The 24,129-nt window shown below is 39.8% G+C and overlaps 1 long non-coding RNA gene across 1 annotated transcript in view; it reads right to left on the bottom strand.

Moving 5' to 3' along the window:
• LOC129534108 (uncharacterized) overlaps positions 1–24,129 on the bottom strand; it is a 132,227-nt gene that overhangs the window by 5,477 nt on the left and 102,621 nt on the right. The window lies entirely within an intron of this gene.

Raw genomic sequence — 24,129 nt, 5'->3', positions numbered from 1 at the left:
CAAGTCCCAAAACCTCAAAAGTAGGGAAGACAACAGTGCAGCCTTCAGTCTACGGTCAAAGGTCCAAGAGTCCCAAAGCTGAAGAACTTGGAGTCTGATGTTCCAGGGCAAAAAGCATCCAGCACAGGAGAAAGATGGAGGCCAGAAGACTAAGCTGCCTAGTCCTTCCACGTTCTTCTGCCTGCTTTGTATTCTGGCCACGCTGGCGGCTGATTAGATTGTGCCCACCCAGATTGAGGGTGAGTCTGCCTTTCCCAGTCCACTGACTTAAATCTTAATCTCCTTTGGCAACACCCTCACAGACACACCCAGGAACAATTCTTTGCATCCTTCAATGCAGTCAAATTGACACTCAGTATTAACCATCACACAGAGTAATATTAGGTTTATAAAATTAGTTAGAAAGTATTCTTTCTTCATCAGTTTTCTAGATGAGTCTGTGTAGAACTCTTCTTCAGTGGAACCAACTGAGCTTGCAGCTCTCTTTTTGGGGAGAGTTTTTCAATCATGTATTCAATTGTATTAATAATTATAGTGCTATTCAGAGTAACTATTTCATATTGGGTGAGTTATGATAGTGTGTGTGTTATTTCAAGGATTTGGTTCAACTCATCTAATTTTGTGTGTGTAAAGCTGTTCATAGTGTTCTATTATTAGCCTGTTGATTTCTGCAGGGTTGGTAGTGATATCCCCAGTTTTATTTCAGATATAAACAATTTGTGCCTTCTCTTTTTCCCTTTGTCAGATTTACTAGATGTTTGTCAATTATATTGATATTTCTGAAGGCCAGCTTTTTTTTCATCGATTTTCTCTATTATTTCTGTTTTCAATATCATTGATTTATGCTGTTAACATTAGTATTTATTTTCTATTGATTGCACTGGGGCTTTTTTTTCTTTTTATTTTGAATTGTTGAGGTAGGATATTAGATGACTGAATTGCTGTGAATTTTTCTGTCAACAATGCTTTGACTGAGAGAAGAAAAATGTTCTATATTTATTTTATTAAGTTTGATATATTTTTAAATTTGTCCTCAAGATTCTCTCTTTGACCTGTAGATTTTTTAGAAATGTGTTACTCAGGTTCCAAGTGTTTGCAAAGGTTATTGTTATTTTCCTGATAACATTTCTAGTTTGATTCCACTGTGATACTTTCAGTTTCAGATCTGACATGGAAACAGGTTGGAAGTCATCACTGCTATCTACACAATTAAAAAAAAAAAACTGAAAATCAGTGAATTTTCCTGAACACATCAGAAAACTGAGTTCACAGGGCAAACTATACCGTCCTAGAACTTGAAGGAACAGACAGATCCAGAGAGTTCCAGCCAGGATCTGCTGACATGGAACAAAAGCTGCTTTTGTCCTAAACTGGTAGGAACATCTAAATTGTAATTTTGTTGGGAGGCCGAGGCAGGTGGATCATCTGAGGTCAGGAGTTCAAGACCAGCCTGGCCAACATGGTGAAACCCCGTCTCTACTAAAAATATAAAAATTAGCCAGGCGTGGTGGCACGCGCCTGTAATCCCAGCTACTCGGGAGGCTGAGGCAGGATAATTGCTTGAATCCAGGAGGCAGAGGTTGCAGTGAGCCGAGATCACGCCACTGCACTCCAGGCTGGGCAGCAGGGCGAGACTCTGTCTCAAAAAAAAAAAATTGTAATTTTGATGAGCTACGAGAGGCTGTGTATGGAGTGGCCTGAGAATGAGAAAGTCAGGAGAGTGTGTTCCTAGGGGAGGGCCACACTTTCACATTTTGCCTTCAGGAGCCTCACCACGTTCTCATGGTGAGTCCCGAAGGTTCCCTCCTGGCTCTGGCCCTGGGAGGGGAAATGTAACCATTATGAAATATGGCAGAGTATTCTCTACAACAAAGGCCTGCCGTGCAGAGTGTTCTCTACAACAAAGACCTGCTCTCCAGGGTAAAAGTCTACCTGAGCCTCATCAACCTTGGGAAAGAGCATCTCCCAGACACTCGTCCTGTGAGTCACCCTATATTACCTGGAGGTGGGGACACGTCTGCTAGAGACCTAGATGGAATCATGAGATGACAGCACACTTCCCCTCCCACCCACTCCACCCCCATTCCAACAGTGCTCTGGCAACAACCATGAATCGGGAAGAGTTCTCAGGGAAACCCAAAGACAACAGGAGAGATGAAAATGAGAACATCTGAAGCCTCCCAAATATGTTCTCTTAGCTTTAGACATGTTGCCCCTAAGCAATTTGAACATCCTTTCTTCTCATCTATCTGGCTAGCTCTTCATTATTATTCAGGGCACATTTGATTTCAAGACACACATGTGAATATAAGCATTTCTGAACTGTGCCACAAAACTGTATGAATCCCTGATCTCCAAGAGGGTCCAAGGGCCTCCCTGTGTGCTCCCTCAGCATCTAGTACCTACCCCCGATCTGCATTTTCATGCTCTCAATTGCCATTACTTGGCCTTTTTTGTCTCTAACCATAAGTTGACTAAAACAAGGGACTCTCATGGGTTCTATTGTATTGTTAGTTCTTCCCACTCACAGTTCCTGGCACATAATAGGGCTTCAGTAAAATAGATTGCATTCAGTGGAACATAATGCAATCTATTTTATTGCATTTCTCAATTCAATTCTGTGTATGACAATTTATTTCAATTAGGATTGGAATAGAAACACATAGATAAAATGAGAGAAAAAATAGTTTCCACAAAGGAGAAGAGGGGGCTCTTATCAGAAAAGAAAAAGAGGAGAGGGATCCCAGATAGACCAACTAGCAACTGTTCACTACAACTCACTTCATCATCTTAAACCCCATCTCAATTCTTAACAGCCTTATGATTTTTAATGTTGATGGGATAAAAGGGATTTGAAAACACACAGTATTGAAACAAGTTCTTTCATGTTCATGGGGCTCAGGAGGTTTAGAAACATCTTTCATTTTCCCTAAGAAATGCTCTCTGACATAAGACTTTTCAAAATGTATCACTAAAAATGTATAAAGACATTCATTCATTTAATAAATTTCATAAGTGCCAGAAATCTTACCTAGAACTTTGATATATCAGTATTATACATCACCCAACACACATGCTTAGACTCTTAAGTCATTTCCTAGGTAATCTAGTCCAACCTGCACCTAATGTAGGAATCACTTCCATCTTCTCTCTGACGTTGAACTGAGCCTCTATTTGAATTCTCTCATTGATGGGAAGTTCATTGCTTTGCAGAAAACCTAAACCTAAAACACAACCATCCCATTGTTGAACTATAATTATTAGGGATGTCCTTCTTATGATAGACCTAAATTTGCTTTCTTATTGTCACTATCTATTGCTGTGTATTTTACTTTCTGGAGTATTATACAATAAATCCATTTCAGCTTCCACATGGTGACATTTTGAATATTTGAAGGCAGTTACTTTGTGCCCTCATCGTCCTCTGTTTTTTAGGCTAAAGAGTCTCATGTCTTATTAGTACAAAATGATATAAAAAACTTATGACTGATGATTAGAAAAGAAGTCTGATCCACCATACAAATTTTAAAAATACATTAGGAATTAAAAGGTTAGCATTTGTGATTTTTATTATTCATGAGTCATTTTGAAAGTCATGACATGCACTGATTTACAATTTCTAGAGGACGATTTTATGTGAGCCTAGTTGTGAAAGCACATCCTTTGACTAATGAGTGCCCCTAGCCCCTGGCTGTCACATGCATGGAAGGACAAATGTATACATCATATTGCATTTGTGAATTTGAAGATTATGATGTTTCAGGAACTAGCCCTTGGAACTGTTACTGTATATGTCTATTCTACATATAGTAAATGCATTGCGATTTAATTTTGCCTGAGTAGAAGATTGGTTATTGCTCATATTCCCAGTGCTTGTATTGGTTCACACATCACATCAACCCCAGAAAAGTAATTACCCTTCCTTAGGCCAACAAAACCTGATAAATTGTAAAAGCCTTCCAGTGGAAGTCTTCTCATCACCTAGTTGCAGTAATAAATCAACTAGGCAATCCCATCTAAGAGTCACTTCATTATAGAGTATGTACTGAGAAAATGACTTTCTATATTAGCATTGCTTACTTAGGAGGTAATGGATATTACAGTCATATGAAAAACGTGATCTTAAAGTAATATTGCCTCCATTGATATGTAATTGGCATTTAAAAAATAATAATTTTGTACAACATATTTAGATCTTTTTTACTTCACTGTGCATTTGTTTCTAGCCTCTGTGATTACAAAACTTGGCATCTGTATGGGTGCATGAGACCTTTCCTGCATGAGGAAGATTGTGTGACACCATCCCTGCTGCCTCTGCTCAGTCCTAGCCTGCTGCTGGTCCCTGCCCCGAACACCGAGCTTTCTGCCCTCTCTCTTTGCTTCCTGTGCTCCTGCAAACATCTCAGTTGGTTTCTCCTGAATGCCTCTCTGTTGATTTTCAAACAAAACCAGCAATCATTACTGTGTTTCAAAGCCCCTGCATGATCAAACTCTACCTTGATCTCTAAGGTAACTCTCTCAGTAGAGTACCATAGAGGTGAAATGCCCATCTCATTGCATCATTTCAGAGGATAACTAATATTGACATGACTTATCACTAGTGAGTAAACTTTCATCACTTGGTTAATATGGTTCCACACTGCTAATTTCCTTTTGCATTATCTCTTCTTTGGAGTGAGTCACTACGTGCAATCCACACTCAAGGGAAGTGAAATCAAGCTCAACCTCCTGGAGGGGAGAATATTATTTGTAATTCTTCTGTGAGAAATATTTGTTCCTTCTCACTAATTTTTATTTAATAATTTATTGATATCAGTAGGGGCTCATAGATATTTATTTTGTTCTTTGGGTAAAACCAGGTCTTTCTAAAAACTTTTGTTGCACAAATTCTATCTGTTTTGCCGAGTGGAAGCTCTTTGAAACTGTTTTTTCCCATTTTGTTTGGGTTATATGTCTTTTCTTGTAAGTCTTTGTCAGCTACATGCATTGTAAATATATGATCCCTGCCAATGGCTTGTCTTTTTACAATCTCAATGATACATTTGGTCAACAAAAGTTCTTAATTTCAAATTACGCCCAACTTATCAAAGTACTTGATAAAATTCAACAACTCAAGTTATTTTTTTTGAGTCAGCAAACTAGGAATAGAAGGAAACTTCTGTAATCTAATAAAGGTTGTCTATAAAAAAATCCCAACAGCTTTCATAATACTTGTATTAGTCAGTTTGTGCACTGCTGATAGAGACATACCCAAGTCTAAGTAATTTACAAAGGAAAGAAGTTTAATGGAGAACTCATAGTTCCACGTGGCTGAGGAAGCCTCACAATCATGGCAGAAAGCAAGGAGAAGCAAGTCACATCTTACATGGATGGCAGCAGGCAAAGAGAGAGCTTATGCAGGCAAACTCCCATTCTTAAAGCCATCAGATGTTGTGAGCCTTATTCACTCTCATGAGAACAGCACAGGAAAGATCCGCCCCCATGATTCAATTATCTCCCACCAGGTCCCTTCCACAACACATAAAATTCAAGATGAGATTTGGGTGGGGACACAACCAAACCATATCATTCCACCCCTGGCCCCTCCCAAATATCATATCCTCATATTTCAAAACCAATCATGCTTTCCCAACACTCCCCAGAAGTCTTAACTCATTTCAGCATTAACTCAAAAGTCCACAGTCCAAAGTCTCATCTGAGACATCCCTTCTGCCTATGAGCCTGTAAAAAAAGGTAACTACTTCCTAAATACAATGGGGGTACAGGCACTGGGTAAATACAGCCATTCCAAATGGGAGAAATTGCCCAAAACAAAGGGGCTACAAGTCCTGTGCAAGTCCAAAATCCAGCAGGGCAATCAAATCATAAAGCTCCAAAATGATCTCCTTTGACTCCATGTCTAACATGCAGGTCACGCTGATGCAAGAGGTGGGTTCCCACAGCCTTGAGAAGCTCTGCCTCTGTGGCTTTGCAGGGTATAGCCCCCCTCCTGGCTGCTTTCACAAGCTGGTGTTGAGTGTCTGCAGCTTTTCCAGGAGCATGATGCAAGCTATTGGTGGAGCTACCATTCTGGGGTCTGGAGGATGGTGGCCTTCTTCTCACAGCTCCACTAGGCAGTGCTCCAACTGGGACTCTGGATGGGGGCTCCAACCCCACATTTCCCTTCCTCCCTACCCTAATAGAGGCTCTCCATGAGGGCCCCACCACCGCAGCAAACTTATACATGTAGAAAGTTAAAAGAATCTATGAGCAATTTAATAAAAATGATATGAATAGAAGGTTGTTGAATAAAAGGTCCATTATACAAAAATGTATATATTTCTATATAGTAACCATAAACATGTGGAAAGTAAAATTTTAAATACCATTTACAATCACATCAAAAATTAAATAATTTGAATAAAAATGTCCATGACATCAACACTAAATCCTCAAAAACACAGCTAAGAGAAAGAAAAGATTATCTAAATAAGAGAAAAAGACATACCACATTCATGGATTGAATAAATCAATGTTGTTTAAAGAATACAAAGATTCGGTTAGGTGGGAAGAATAAATTCTGGAGATCTAATATACAGCATGGTGACTATAGTTAATACTACTGTACTACATACTTGAAATTTGCTAAGAGAGTTGATCTAAAGTGTTCTTACCACACAATCGAAAAGTTGTAACTATATAAGGTTATCTAGATATGGATATATACAAATACATAATTAGCTTAATTATGGTAATCATTTCACAATGTATGCCTATATCAAAACACTATGTTGCACACCTTAAATATATATAATTTTTGTCAAGTCTACCTCAATACGGCCAGTAAAAAAAATTTAAACATGTCCAAGTGGATGGCCAGGTTAATGCACCCACATATGTGATCAATTATATCAGACACATGACATACAAACTATGGCAAATAAATAATTGTAGTGCAAAGCAAGTAATAAAAAATAAATAAAAATCTTTGGATATTTGAACCCAAAGATTCAATGCAATCCTAATCAGAATTCCACAATATTTATTTTATAGAAATTGGCAAGCTGATTTTAAAATTTATATATTAATTGGAAGGAACTAGGATAGCCAAGCCAATGCTAATGAAGAATAAGGCTGGAGATGTATAGCCCTTGTAACAATACAGTGCTATGCTAGGGCGAAACTGGATAAATAGACCAATGTAATAGACAAAATGGAGTCAAAAACAGTCTCAAATTTATACATCACATGATTTATGAAACAGACTCCACTGCAATTCATTACAGAAGAGATGATCTTTTCAATAAGTAGAAATCCATTAATTCAATGTAAAATAAAATGGCGATCCCCCTGCTTTACACCATACAAAAAATTAATTTAAGGTTGGGAGTGGTGGCTCACCCTGTAATCTCAGCACTTAGGGAGGCCAAGGTGGGAAGACCACTTGAGGTCAGGAACTCAAGACCAGCCTGGGTAACATAGTAAGACCCCCATCTACAAACAATTAAAAAATAAAATAATTAGCCAGGTGTGGTGGCCTGTGCCTGTAGTCCTAGCTACTTGAGGGGCCAAAGTGGGAGGATTGCTTGAGCCTAGGAGGTTGAGGTTGCAGTGAGCTATGATTGTGCTACTGTACTATAGTCTGGGTAACAGAGCGAGACTCTGTCTCAAAAATAGAGTAATAATTTGAGAGAAATCAGGGACCTAAACATAAAATCTTGAAACAATGTTTCTAAGAGAAAAGAAAACAGAATATCATTATGATCTTGGGAAATAAAAAGATTTCTTAAATAACCCCCCACCAAAGCACCAACCAGGATATTAAAATGTTTTTTTCTGTTCTTTTTCTGAAAAATTTTCTCAAGAAACACTTTCTTTAATTTTTGAATACTTTCCTAAATTTCTTCAGTTTTATATCATGTGCTAATTTTGGCAATCTTTTTCCATTTGCTTAACTCTCAATCTTTTCCTTAAAATAGTAAAATAAGGAGATTTGACTAAATATTAACTAACCTCCCTTCACCTCCAGTATACTATCACTCTAATATATTGAAGAAAACTGCTTTTTTTCTTCTCCAGGCATTTAATTTCTTAAAATGCAAATTATAAAAAATTTAAATTACACTTTCTGGTACAGACTCCTTCATGATTTTAATGACTGAAAGTCCCTCTGCACACTATAGTCATACTGTCAAACACTAGCATATTTCCTACTTACCAGGTGATATGGTTTGAATGTGTGTCCCTGCCCAGATCTCAGGTGGAATTGGAATCCCCAGTGTTGGAGGAGGGGCCTGGTGGGAGGTGACTGGATCATGGGGAGGATTTCCTCTTTGCTGTTCTCATGATGGTGAGTGAGATCACACAAGATCCGGTTGTTCAAAAATGTGTAGCACCTCCCCCTTCACTCTCTCTTCCTCCTGCTCAAGTGATGCAGCACATGCCTGCTTCCTCTCTGCCTTCCACTATTGTAAGTTTCCTGAGGCCTCCCGAGCCATGCTTCCTGTACAGCCTGAGGAACTGTGAGTCAATTAAACCTCTATTCTTTATAAATTACCCAGTCTCAGGTGGTTTGTTATAGCAATGTGAGAAGGGACTAATACACCAGGCAAAGGACCACCTTCATGAGCTCCATGTGAGATGCTTCTAATATGAAGACATTTGAATAGCTGCTGAAATTGCCAACTGCACCCCAACAATGGAACACAATAAATAGTCCTATCTAAGATACATGTAGTATACAGCCCGATTATAGAATAGGCCAGAGCTACAGGCATCACCATATGAAGAGTTAAAGCACTTTACCTAAATTTTTCCTTCCTTTTTGTTCCCATATGGAATTGATTCAGGATTGCTGGAAAAAATACTTTAAAGACTTGTAAGGTGACTACACAAAAATATATCCTAAAAATGTTATGTATTTGCATAATATATATTCTTAGCTGCTTATACCTTTATAAAACTGTCTATGGAAAACAGAAATGAAAAAGGAATAGAAATTTATTTTACTTTGTTCCTTGGTATTTGAATATAGGTAGTCAACTAGGCACTGTACAGAATGATTCTGAGAGTATGTGATCTCTGGTATAATGTGGACACTAATGCCATATATAGATAAATGACAAATCTCTGAAGGCTTTTAATTTTTTATAGCTTTTTTTTTCAACAAGGGTATGTACATGCGTTGAAGGAAGCTGAAAGTTTAATGGTTTTAAAAAAGATATTAGAGGAATAGTCACTTTTAGACAAAATTTAAAAATAGCATTCATCAATTAGATCTGATCATAAAAGTAGTAAGTGTTCTATGATGACAATTTAAACAATATAGAAGACTGGAGAGGCCACCATCATGCTAACCCTTCAGGGATAATCACTAATAACATAGTATAGTGCATTTCCTTCAAGTCTTTTTTCTTTACAAATGAATTCAAGTGAAAAGATAAAAATTATTATAACATAAAATTATAAAATTTGGTTGATAAAAAACAGGTATAAGTCTCTCTAGGAAAGCAAAAAAAAAAAAAAGGGAAGGTGATCTGTAAGAGTCCATTCAGGAATGAACTGAACAACATTACAAACAAAGTGAAACCCCCATCTATGAAAAACTAAAAAATAAAATAATTAGCCAGGTGTGGTGGCCTATACCTGTAGTCCTAACTACTTGGGAGGCTAAGGTGGGAGGATCGCTTGAGCCTAGGAGGTTGAGGCTGCAGTGAGCTATGATTGTGTCACTGCACTATAGTCTGGGTAACAGAGTGAGACTCTGTCTCAAAAACATAATAAGGTGAAAGGCACTTCTTACATGGTGGCGGCAAGAGAGAAGAAGCTTGTACAGGGAAACTCCCATTTTTAAAACCATCAGATCTCGTAAGACCCATTCACTATCACAAAAACAACACAGGAAAGACCCACCCTAATAATTCAATCGTCTCTCACCAGGTCCCTCCCCCAACATGTGGGAATTATGGGAGCTACAAGATGAGATTTGGTTGGGGACACAGAGCCAAACCATATCACCATGTATTGGCAACTTTGCACATCCACACTGTCTGCCAGTGTCTCTGTGACCCATTCAGCTTTTCTCTGCTCCTTCAAGATGCCATCCCCTGCTCTGAGTCTCTGGCCACATGAGACCATGGACCACCTGCTTAGAGGCTCCTCGACGTCTTACTTTCCGAGACATGAGCACATCTAACTCTCCTACTTCATTGGGGCTCCCTAGTTATTTCACTCTCTGTTCTTAGGCCTTGCCCACCACATGTTTGTCAAAGCCATTTGGACTCACTGGAAGGTCAAGTTCAAGTTTTACCAACCCCTCACTCCCACCTCAAAAGGTTCACCTGGAAACAAGAAGGCCACAGTCCCCTGTTGATCTAATACCTCCATGTGTCCCAGGATCCTCCCAATACCAGCATTCTGTTTGATAACCCCAACACAACTATCCCAGGTCAATTTTTACAATTCTCATAGCCCCAGGTTCCATATGCATCAGTGCGCTATTGCATTTTTGAATAAACAAAAAGAATAAGGACACCGTTTTTCCTGCTTCAGTGATAATTTCAGATGCAGCCTTCTCACTGAAGGAGGCCAACAGGCACAATTCTCTCTCACCACATTGCTGCATCCTCTTCTGAGCTCATACTTCTTTCTCCTTGATCATTTTCACCTTTTATGATGACAGCCCCATTGCCGCCTATAATATAATCATTAAGGTAATAGTCAGCTAATAGACCCCAGTAAATGCTCTGTTAAATGGAATCCATTTATCCACTTCACCCAGTGTTTTAAGAGATTTTTTACAGCAGCACCTGACAGGAATACCCAATCAGGGTATTTACTTATCAACAATTTTAACTTACATCCACCCTACTCTCATTTCCACCAGCTAAACTTCTGTTCTTTTGAGAATGTGCCTGGTATCTTCCATGGATTCATCCTGTTGGAGGGAAGCTCCCCAAGTTCAAGTGTCAGGTCCCATCTGCCACTGTTGGCCATCTTTGTGAGTTTGAAACTGCTGGGAAATAGAGCATTAAAGCAAGCTGGCTATGCTGAAATACAAAGCCTTTGGGCCCAGGCCTCAGCTGGGCCTGTAATAGCAGGTGATCCAAAAAAGTTTTCTTCACAAAATGTTAACCATAATACATTGATAGCACTTTGCATGACCACAGTGACACAGGGAGGACGTCTGCAGACTGAAGATATGCACCTTATCAGAACCTCTGAATTCTATCAAGACATGTGGCCACAGTGGGGAGACCTCATTTTGGCTTGAGGCCTGGATGGCCGCCCCAATAACACCACGAGCATATGAACTAGAGTGGGAAATGTTGTCAGACACACTTAATTTCCCCTACGGTAACGGTTGGCTTATTGTGGCACCAGGCCAGACTCGTGGGCCCTCAGAGAGTTTTAGGCTGTGCAGCATTTGATGACACCAATACTTTTGTCTCTGTGGATTGAAGCTATGACTCTCTCAGTAAATTTTCCTTTCCTCTCCCTCAGCTTCACGAGCAGAGTGTTTGAAAGGCCATGTTTTGAGATGTGTACCACCTGGCTGTAAGAAATTGTAGTTGCCAACATCAGGGAAAACAGGCCTCTCTCCTTAGGAATGCTTGATCATTCAACTAAGCACATGAAGATGAAGTAAGAAGATGAAAGGGTTTATGAGTTCTTCAGAGGGTTTGTGCTCATGTGTTTCAATTCCACTCTATTACAACAATGGTTTGACATGATTTATATCATTACACAAGTAATAGCAAGGTTTTTAAAAAGAAACATAAACCAGAGTAAAGAAAAAACATAAGTAGGGAAAAAAAGAAGTGAAGTCAATGTATTCATTCCTTGTATTTCTATGCAGTCATTATAAGATGGTAGACTTCACCAGGCATGGTGGCATATACCTGTAATCCCAGCTACTCAGAGGCTGAGGCAGGAGAATCACTTCAACCTTGGAGGCAAAGGTTGGAGTGAGGTGAGATCATGCCCCTGCACTCCAGCCTGAGCAACAGAGTGAGACTCCGTCTCAAAAAAAAAAGAGGGTGGTAGAAGATGTGACTCTGAGTATCCTAGCAGACAAGATACAAAGAAATAGTTGCTTGAAATAAATACAACTTTTTTTCTAACACTATGATGATAAAGAGATTTAAATTTTGGACCCTCATAAAAAAGACACTTAGAATTTATTGAACGATGTCCCAAAAAATCTCTATAATAAATGCAAAAATAGTTTGCTAGTATTTCTTTTGAGGTCAATCAATTTGTACCAATGACATAACACCAAAGCACCATTTGATAGGAACAAGTCAACTACGAACTAAAACAATGCACTCTAGATACTCACCTGCTGGTTTGGTTCAAGAATAAAATTTAGACTAGCTAGAAGAAGAAGAGCCTGTAATCCACTCAGCTCAAACAAATGCCAGGTAATACCATCACCAAATTAAATTATTTTAACGTAAAGTCCTCAGATCAGGAACACACACAGTATGATGTCACAGGCTTAGTGGGGCACTCTTCCAACAGAAAAGCCTTTTCATATGCATCTCACTCTCCCATAGATGAGCTTCTAAGCATTCGGGAAGTTAACGAAGTAGAATGAGAAAGAATGAAAGAGGAAAGATGTCTGAATCATCAAAGATAGAACAAGAGGAGTATTTAACTCAGTTGTTCATCTTTTAAGTTTAGCAAAAATAATCATCTGTGAATGTTATTGGGCACAGACCTTCATAAAAAGACATTGGGAGATAAATATGTGTCCCCCCACTGTAGACAGTGGAGGAATCTTTCTTAACCAATTTCCATTTAACCAACTCACCAGAAACCAAATTGAATGTTCTAGAAATTACTACAAAGCTGAGTCACTAAAAATAGGTGCTTTAAAATAAGGTAAGGAAAAGGCAAGTATGAAATATCAGGGAAGGAAAAGTTCAATTTCTTTAAGGCATTAGAAATATCTTCAACTTCTAACTCCTCTTTTAAGAAACTCAAAGTGGAAAGTGTTGACAATACATTGTGATTGTGGTTTATGGGAAAAAAAAGTGTAACTCTAATCAGTGGCTCCTAGGCCATGTATCTGAACATAGTCTCTTCATTTCAGTTGCTCTCCGACGCTCTTTTTATAATTCCCCACTAGGAAGCCCTCTACAGATGTCCTTCTCCATGCTTTCCACCTGCATCTTAAAGAATATATTTCTCCAAAAAGGGAAATTATTCCAGACACCCAGGTGATCCTGCCTGCCTGAGAGGACTGGCTTCTTGGGTGTGCAATCAATGCAGTGGCGCAGGCCCCTATGCTTGGCTGAATGCTCTGCTGCCTTGTCTTGAACTAGTCTTATCTTTTAACTGGAATTTTGCAAGTGAAGGAGAACTGAGCTGTGCGCCTGCAAGACGTGGTGGGAAGCACCCAGGTGGCCCTAGCGTAGCAGAGGCCTGCGCATGCGCAGGATCAAGCCCGCCAGCCCTGTGAAGGCGCATGCGCAGACAGCAGAACCCAATCCTTGGTGCTGCCTCGATGTTGCGGGGCCTCCACCGGGCGGAGGAGCTGTGACCTGCACCCGGGCTGGTGGCAGAGATGGCAGCCACAGCGGCAGCCACAGCCACAGGAGAGAAGAGGTGCTGTGCGCGAGGACAGAGCCAGGACACGTGGAGGGGGCTGGTTGCCGTCACTCCCTGGAGCCCGTCCTTGCAAAGCCTCTGCCACTGGCTTTCCAGCCTGAGCTCCGCTACAGGAACTACCAGCGCGCAGCCAGCGAGACCTGTCAGTGGATTATTACAAAGTAAAAGTGCATGCGTGGGCATCACCATGAAGCTTGAAAACTCTTTAAAGAGCTTTGAATCTCTGGTTTTGAAAGCTAGCACAACACTGCAAAACAAATGTCTACAGATATACAGCACGAATAATCTTTCTTAGAAATTAAATTTAAATATGTTTACATTTGATGGAAAAGAACACTATTTTCCTATGCAGCTTCAGATAAACCAGTTATGAATAAGGAAGACAAATGTTTTCTTCTTTATTTTTATTTATTTATTTATTTTGAGACAGAGTCTCGCTCTGTCGCCCAGGCTGGAGTGCAGTGGCGTGATCTCGGCTCACTGCAAGCTCCGCCTCCCGGGTTCACACCACTCTCCTGCCTCAGCCTCCCGAGTAGCTGGGACTACAGGCGCCCGCCACCACGCCTGGCAATTTTTTTCTATTTTTTAGTAGAGACAGGCTTTCACCGTGTTAGCCAGGATGGTCTCGATCTCCTGACCTCATGATCCGCCCGCCTCGGCCTCCCAAAGTGCTGGGATGACAGGCGTGAGCCACCGCAAACAGGCATTTTAAATTACATGCAAGTCATGAAGCCACTATCCATTTCTCAAACAACTGCCACCAATTACAGACAATATCAGAAGAATGACATTAAAATGGTTATTTTACAAATTTACACTTAAATTCAGATTTGCAAAAACCTGATCTGTATGACGAGTTAAATCTTTTTAGAAAAATTGTTCAAAGATAATCATCAACTCCATGCTAAAATTTGTATTTTGGGATGATTTATCAAAAAATTTATCTCAATGGAGTTAAAGCTTACAAATATTCTTAACAGCTACTGTAATAATTGCATCAGCAGAAAGATCCTTCTCAAAATTCAAATAAAAAATTATGTGTGATCTTGCATTTTCCAAGAGCAAATGATAACATTCTCAATCATATGTAATGAAAATGAGGTTACTAAAAGTATAAATTTCAATGATCTAATAAATAAGGTTCCAGAAAATAGAGCAGGAAAAATCATATGATCAATCAAAACAGCACATTAACAAAGTATTGTTACTTATCATGCTCTGTAAAACTATGAAACAAAAGTATTTTTTCACAATTTGTAAGTTCATGCTGTTACTCATGTATCACTGTTAGTATTATGTTTATAAGTAATAAAATATTTTAAACAGAAAAATGCATATTTTAGTACCTGTAATGGTACTTTCCTTCTGCTTTTTGAACAACAGGCAGGCCCTGTATTTTCATTTTTTTATTGGGCCCCACAATTTACATAGCTGGACCTACCACAGAAATTTGCTTTTTTTTTTAGATGGAGTCTCACTCTGTCACCCAGGCTGGAGTGTGATGGTGTGATCTCAGCACAGTGCAACCTCCACCTCCAGGGTTCAAGCAATTCACCTCAGTCTCCCGAGTGGCTGGGATACAGGCGCCTGCCACCATGCCCGACTAATTTTTGTGTTTTTAGTAGAGATGGGGTCTCACCACGTTGACCAAGAAATTTGCTTTTTGAATTTCTTAATATTAGTTGAGCTCTTCTGATCCCCATTTACCCCCCCAAAAATAAAGTATCTCGTTAGTAATGGTGTACCAGCTTCATTAGGAAGAAATTTGAATGCTTGGAATACCTCTCCAGAAATGGAGGTAAGTCTGGCCCCCATCTCTGTTCTCCCACTGCTCCACTGATCTCTGCCTGCCCATAGTCACCAGCAGAACACTTCAGACCCCCCTTTCAGGGTTTTCTCTACACCTCCACTTTAGACCTTTAGGCCCATCCCTGCCCACCTCTCCCAGGCCTGCAGCCACCGATAGAAGCTCCTCTACCTGGGAGTCAGAGCCCCGAAACCAGCCTGGCGCACATGGTGGTGAGTGGGGGAAGGGGGTCTGTAACCCCTTTGGCTGTACCCAGAGCAACTCTCCATAAACCTAGCTCAGAAGTCTGTTCTTCTGGGAAAACATTTTAATCTGTTTCATTTAAAAAATAAACGTCCTGTGGCACCCACCTGCCCTGGTGCTAATAAGCCTGTCTCTGTGTTCACACATGGAGGGAGTCCAGGCTGCTTCCCTCTGAGGGCTCAGCTCCTGCCAGCCCATAAGCCCACAGTGAGCTCTCATCCATCTCCCTAAAAGGCTCTCAGTCTTTTCTAGAACACAAGAAACAAATCTTGGAATCCTTTACTGCCTCCACACTCCTATTATTTCCTCATTATCTAGGGATTGCAGTGGCTCTGGATATGTCATTACTAAGCTGAACGCAGAACTTCACCCAATTTTCATCTTAAACTCTTCAAACAGCTTTATCTTGCATAAAAATGATATGAAAGATGTCGAGATTACTTGCTGATCCAGGAGATCATTTACCAAAAGTGGACTTCTGTAAAATGTTTCTGTCTGTTCATGGTTTAAAAAAAAAAAAAAAACCTCTTTTTTTTTTTTTCCTTCTGAGCAAAGGCTAACGACACTCATCAAAAGCCAGTTCATGGTCAGAAGGGGATGATTGTAATACCAGCGGTCCAGCGGTTTCCTTCCTGCAGATCGGGCCTCTGCTTGACTTTGAGTCTTGCCTCATGCTTGGTGGTCTCAAAGGAGGTAGACCAGAGGGCTACACGGCATCCTGTCCGGTGCATGAGAAGCAACAGCTGAATTTGACCCAATGCTAGGGAAGACACATGCATTGTTTTCACTGGTTCCTGGGTAGCCACAAAGGCAAAAGCATATTTCAATGTTGAGGTCCATCTTAACTAATAACTGTCTCTCTGACAACCCCTTTACAATCCCAAATTCAGGAAAGAGATCAAATACATTAACACAGGTCAAACATCTGTCTGCACTGAGCACACAGTAAGTGCTTAATTAATATGCATTCCCTTCCTTTTTTGTTATAATCTGCATCAAATCTATTTGACATATATTTGATATATTCTTACCAGAAAGGAATTCAACTTCCTGTCTTGTGGTTTCCATGATCAAATTTTGAAGAAAGAAGAAATATATATAAATTCTCTAGCTGTTATTATTAGTACTGTCCTCATCATCATTTTCATGTTAATACTGTATCCTAAAACACTTCTCACTGAGAAATGGAGCTTTTCCCTCAGAATTTCCTTTCCTTTTAATAATGCCTGGATAGAGCTTTTAATCAATACTAAAAATGAAATCTCAGCTTTCTGCAGGCCTTGATATCATAGGAGTCATTGAAAAATTCACCACATTCCTGGTGATTGTTCCCTTCCCCAGCATTATTCAGAAATGCCAATTATAATAGTTTCCTCTGAAATCTTGCTGTCTGGTAGAAACTTGCAAATATCTTAGTTTCCTTGGCAATGCCTATGGATTTCTCTACATCACACAGGGAGATTAAATAAGGCCTCCAGAGAGTGTGTGCTACCTCTAGCTTTTGGTCAGCCATGAAGACATTCTCCAGGGACCCCATTAAAAGAGTCAGTGTGTTAAAGCACAGAGCTCAGCTGCCTGATATCGAATGGCAGTCTACTTAGCCTATCTAGTACTTGCCCTGTAATCTGAATTCTGTCCTACAAGGGACAGCATTCATGCGACAGCCTCGTCTCTATTGCTCCCCTGTGACTCCGACAAGTGGCTCTTTTTGCCCTCAGCATCTCTTTGAACCAATTTAAAGGATGACATCATGACACTTCCCTTTGTCTCTCCAAGTAACCATTTTCAAAGCTGCTTATTTCATTTTCCGTTTGACATGAAAAGGAAAACAAGTGCTATTTAAAATACCTGTTGAACAGGTAATAAAACCTGTGACTCATGAAATCCAACCACGGTTTCCCAAGGCCTCCTGAAGTCTGAACAGTTAGATGCAGTAAAACAGCTTGACTGTCTTGACCCACCCTTGACTCTTCTTTAATAGAGCAAGACACTCCTCACACTCCCTGATTACATTATACGGAAAGATTGCATTAAGTGCATCCTATATTTTTGGACACCTGGTAACCTCTAAAATAGTGGCACCTTTGATGACATGAAAAGAACTTGTATCTTACATGTTCTCACACAGCATTCTAAGTAATTACAAAATGCTCCTCACAGGGCAAGTGGAGGGATGAAGATGCCTGACCCTGACCGCTGTGGCTTTGGGAGTCCAGCTCACCTTTCTAGGCCTGGCCCTTAATTCTTCTGGCCATTCTCATAAGTGTGATAAATCATCACAACAGAGCTCCAGGCCGTAAATATTCTTATTTTTTACCACGATGTTGCTGTGCTCAGGGAGGAGTAAGCGTGCTACAATTTCAAAAACTATACCTACCTAAAGTAACTAGACCTACATAAACTAGACCTATGTAAAGAACATCCAGCTGGCCTAGTAGCTCACACTTAGCATCCCAGCACTTTGGGAGGCTGAGGCAGGAGGATAGCTTGAGGCCAGAAGTTCAAGACCAGCCTGGGCAATATAGTAAGACCCCCCTCCCCCATCTCTGCAAAAAATTTTAAAAATGGGCTGTTAGCTGGACAGGGTGGTGCACATCTGTAGTCCCTATACTGAGACGCTGAGGTGGGAGGATCTGCTGAACCCCAGAGGTCAAGGCTGCAGTGAGCTGTTATTGCACCATTGACCTCCAGCCTGAGTGACACAGTGAGACTCTGTCTCAAAAAGAAAAAGAAAGAGACAGAGAGGGAAGGAAGGAAAGAAGGAAGGAAGGAAGGAAGGAAGGAAGGAAGGAAGGAAGGAAGGAAGGAAGGAAGGAAGGAAAAAAGAAAAATAAAGAGTCTAGACTTTGAGGACAATTCCTATTGGTTCCTTCTTGCCTTTAGCATGGAACTCTGAAGGATCCAGGTTATTTCTCTTAGTCTGGAATCATTTTTCTTGGCTCCTAAAAAAGATTAAGTTCACTCTATCCTAGTTTGACTTATGCTCCTTTAGATGCCCAACAAATCTGCTCTCACTCTCATTTTAAACTCATCTCTTCTGGTTTCTCCTTGTTGATATCACGTGGCATCTGGCATGTGCACAGTAATAACTTTGGAATGAGCAAGGCCATAACGTCCATCAAATAGCAGGACACACAAAGAGGGGTTATGTGAGCCATCTACCATGAGGATGAAAATGCTCATTTTCATGCCAGAAACAGAGACTGATACAGTGATGACTCCAAATGATGTAAGCTGTCAGAGAAGGGGAAAATCAAAGGGAGCTGAAGAATTCCAGAATGGTTTTATTAAAGTATAGCTTTAAGATAATTAGATCATATTTGAATGAGTGAAAAGGAGATAAGGGAAACCAAGGGAAGAGAAATTAAAAAGCTACAGAGAAGCAAAAAGAGTTTGAAAACCAGTTATGCAGCTCACTTGGTATCTACCTTTGGAAACCTAACTTCTGTTATCCTTGTTTCCATTGTCTCTTGAATAAAAACAACAATGCTTCTATTATGGGGAGTTTCAAGTAGTTAGTAAGATTATATTGGTCTATTCTCATGTTGCTATAAAGAAATACCTGAGACTGGGTAATTTATAAAGAAAAACGAACCCAGCAGCACATCAAAAAGCTTATCCACCATGATCAAGTGGGCTTCATCCCTGGGATGCAACGTTGGTTCAACATATGCAAATCAATAAACATAATCCAGCATATAAACAGAACCAACGATAAAAACCACATGATTATCTCAATAGGTGCAGAAAAGGCTTTGACAAAATTCAACAGCCCTTTATGCTAAAAACTCTCAATAAATTAGGTATTGATGGGACGTATCTCAAAATAATAAGAGCTATCTCTGACAAACCCACAGCCAATATCATACTGAATGGGCAAAAACTGAAAACATTCCCTTTGAAAACTGGCACAAGACAGGGACGCCCTCTCTCACCACTCCTATTCAACATAGTGTTGGAAGTTCTGGCCAGGGCAATCAGGCAGGAGAAGGAAATAAAGGGTATTCGATTAGGAAAAGAGGAAGTCAAATTGTCCCTGTTTGCAGATGACGTGATTGTGTATCTAGAAAACCCCATCGTCTCAGCCCAAAATCTCCTTAAGCTGATAAGCAACTTCAGCAAAATCTCAGGATACAAAATCAATGTGCAAAAATCACAAGCATTCTTATACACCAATAACAGACAGAGAGCCAAATCATGAGTGAACTCCAAATCACAATTGCTTCAAAGAGAATAAAATACCTAGGAATCCAACTTACAAGGGATGTGAAGGACCTCTTCAAGGAGAACTACAAACCACTGCTCATTGAAATATAAGAGGATACAAACAAATGGAAGAACATTCCATGCTCATGGGTAGGAAGAATCAATATCGTGAAAATGGCCATACTGCCCAAGGTAATTTATACATTCAATGCCATCCCCATCAAGCTACCAATGACTTTCTTCACAGAATTGGAAAAAACTACTTTAAAGTTCATATGGAGCCAAAAAAGAGCCCCATTGCCAAGTCAATCCTAGGCCAAAAGAACAAAGCTGGAGGCATCACGCTACCTGACTTCAAATTATACTATAAGGCTACAGTAACCAAAACAGCATGGTACTAGTACCAAAACAGAGATATAGACCAATGGAACAGAACAGAGCCCTCAGAAATAATGTCGCATATCTACAACTATCTGATCTTTGACAAACCTGACAAAAACAAGAGATGGGGAAAGGATTCCCTATTTAATAAATGGTGCTGGGAAAACTGGCTAGACATATGTAGAAAGCTGAAACTGGATCCCTTCCTTACACCTTATACAAAAATTAATTCAAGATGGATTAAAGACTTAAACGTTAGACCTAAAACCATAAAAACCCTAGAAGAAAACCTAGGCAATACCATTCAGGACATAGGCATGGGCAAGGACTTCATGTCTAAAACAACAAAAGCAATGGCAACAAAAGACAAAATTGACAAATGGGATCGAATTCAACTCAAGAGCTTCCGCAAAGCAAAAGAAACTGCCATCAGAGTGAACAGGCAACCTACAGAATGGGAGAAAATTTTTGCAACCTACTCATCTGACAAAGGGCTAATATCCAGAATCTACAATGAACTCAAACAAATTTACAAGAAAAAAAACAAACAACCCCATCAACAAGTGGGTGAAGGATATGAACAGACACTTCTCAAAAGAAGACATTTATGCAGCCAAAAGACACATGAAAAAATGCTCACCATCACTGGCCATCAGAGAAATGCAAATCAAAACCACAATGAGATACCATCTCACACCAGTTAGAATGGTGATCATTAAAAAGTCAGGAAACAACAGGTGCTGGAGAGGATGTTCAGAAATAAGAACACTTTTACACTGTTGGTGGGACTGTAAACTAATTCAACCACTGTGGAAGTCAGTGTGGCGATTCCTCAGGGGTCTAGAACTAGAAATACCATCTGACCCAGCCATCCCATTACTGGGTATATACCCAAAGGATTATAAATCATGCTGCTACAAAGACACATGCACACGTATGTTTATTGCGGCACTATTCACAATAGCAAAGACTTGGAACCAACCCAAATGTCCAACAATGATAGACTGGGTTAAGAAAATGTGGCACATATACACCATGGGATACTATGCAGCCATAAAAAATGATGAGTTCATGTCCTTTGTAGGGACATGGATGAAGCTGGAAACCACCATTCTCAGCAAACTATGGCAAGGACAAAAAACCAAACACCGCATGTTCTCACTCATAGATGGGAATTGAACAATGAGAACACATGGACACAGGAAGGGGAACATCACACACCGGGGCCTGTTGTGGGGTTGGGGGAGGGGGGAGGGATAGCATTAGGAGATATACCTAACGTTAAATGACGAGTTAATGGGTGCAGCACACCAACATGGCATATGTATACATATGTAACAAACCTGCATGTTGTGTACATGTACCCTAGAACTTAAAGTATAAAAAAAAAAAAGACAAGAGGTTTCATTGGCTCATGGTTCCTCAGGCTGTATGGGAAGCATGGCGGCTTCTACTCCTGGGGGGCCTCGGGGAGCTTTTACTCAAGGTGGAATGTAAAGTGGGAGCAGGTGTCTTACATGGCAAAAGCGAAACCAAGAGGGAGGGGGAAGAGCTAAATGCTTTTAAAGAATGAGATCTCATGAGAATTCAGTCATTATACCAAGACGGAGGGTGTTAATCCATCCGAAACTGAAACCAGGCCCCTGGTCCAATCCCCTCCCACCAGGCCCCACCTCCAACATTAGGGATTACAGGAACACCTGAGATTTGGTGGGGACACAGACCCAAACCATGTCACAGATGATTTCGGGACAATTTAGCACAATGTCTGATCATAAGAATCCATCAGTAGTCATTGTTATTGTTGCCACTGCTATCGTTTTTATTAACAGGTGTAGTGTCATTAAGACAAAGAACACCCCAGCCTGATGGCTTAAAGTTGCAAATGGACCACAGAGGGAAATAAAACCAGTGAGGTAACCTGAATGTGAAGGCACTTGAACATGATTTTGAATACACAAGATTCGGTATGCAAGGACTCATTATATATTCCTGAGAAAGAAGTAAATACTGTTTTTACCTTGTTTTTTAAAAAAGAAGTGAACTTTATGGCACCGAATGAAAGGTAAACGTCATACATTATCTGAATACCTGCTACGTGTATGCTGCTTTGACATACATTATCATATTTATTTTCCCGTGAGATAGGAGCTAGAGTAGGAACTAAAATTAGATCCAAACGTGTGAATCCAAACCCAATTTCTTTTTAACTGACAATGATGCTGCCTCCCTGCCTGAAGTTTACTTAGATTGAAACTTGTACCAATTGGTGTGGTAATAAGCTAGAAAAAGGATCCGTAAATGGTAGCCCACAGGCCAAATCCAGTTTGTAAATAAAACGTTATTGGAACACTGCCATGCCCCATTATTCCACATCGGCCATGGCTGCCTTTGTGCATCGTCAATGACCTTAAATGCACATATGCATTATCTTTGTATTACAGTTAGGTTTATGTGTCTATTGCCCTGTTAGAGTGTAAGCTCCTTGAGGGTGGGATTGTGCCACATTCACCTTTTCCCACCTATACTAAGCACTACTTGTTACACTACAGACTTAATACATACTAAAAGTAGATATTACGTACATACGTAATACTTTTTTAAAAAAAATACAGGAATAGCCTCTGAGATTAAATAACCTGGGTATATTTTGATTTCAGATAATAAGTAATATAAAGTCATATTTACATTAACATAAATATAAAGATGTTTACATTCTTTTTATTTCCTATTTTATTTGAAGTAAAACTAACAAAATTTTAAATCGAACCTCTTGGTACATTTGGTCTTGCCTAGAATTTTTTGCAGTATCTTAATAGTGGAAGACATACATTTAAAATCACTCATTGTACACTGGGCCAGGTATCTTGCCGTTCTTACTAAACAACAATAAAGATAAGGGCAAAGCTATAAGTCATGATGAAGATTTCCTCTGTCAAACTGTAACAACTGCACCCCCATGATGGCAACCCATTCTTGGTTAGCATGTAAAGCCAGTCATCCTTTATTTACAATGTTATCACCACATAGTGAAAAATACGTTGACAAGTTTCACATTTAGTTGTATAACTCCCTCATTTTCCATAGTGTTTAACACTTTGCTAATTGTATTTAACAGTTTTATTGCATCTAAGAATTCTAAACTTTCATTTAATTTTTATGATTTTGCTGTTTATAACTTCTGAAAACAAAACATGACATATTTGTTCATATTCCTACACATTGTCCAAAGGCTTTAGATAAAATGTTTATAAATTATAAAACATTTGGAAAACACTTTTTTTTTTTAGTAAAACTATCTATCACTGAGTGCCCAGAGAAGTCAAATTTTACAAATTTCTTAGCAAGAAAATCTACTAGTCTCTTCTAATTCTGCTGGTAAGGCCATGAAAATACATTCTTTATTCTTGGGGAAAAAAAAAAAAAAGAACATGGCCCTTTTGGGTTAGGAAATCACTTTTCTTGATTTTTCTTGGAAGAAGATGTAAGAAGGCAGTTGAAGACTTGGTAAAAGATCATAATTTCAAAGAAAAAACCACAAGTTTAAGGATTATTGGAAAATATAGGTATGTTTGCATAGAGGCCCAGTGAACCCACTGGGAGCCCCTACCTCCTCCTGTGAGATTCAGCCTTGTCAGAATACCTCTGCAGATGTAACCTTGCAGAAAGGATACTTGAGATCCCCAAGGAAAAAAAGCAGCCCTTGGGGAAGAGGTGGAGAACGCTGACTTGTGCTGGGCTCTGGCATAGGGGTCAGACCCATCCTGCAGGAAGCCGCCACTGTTCACTGTGGGGCTGAGGCTGAGACACCTCCCTGATGTGGACATCCTGAAATCTTGGTCATGCCTTTGGGAGACCATTGCAAATCTAATAAAATTCAGAAGTATTGGGTGCCCAGG

Source organism: Gorilla gorilla, chromosome 5, assembly GCF_029281585.2.
Source record: "Gorilla gorilla gorilla isolate KB3781 chromosome 5, NHGRI_mGorGor1-v2.1_pri, whole genome shotgun sequence".
NCBI classification, from domain to species: Eukaryota; Metazoa; Chordata; class Mammalia; order Primates; family Hominidae; genus Gorilla; species Gorilla gorilla.
The sequence above is the reverse complement of the archived record's forward strand: the minus strand, read 5'-3'. Positions and strand labels throughout refer to the sequence as shown.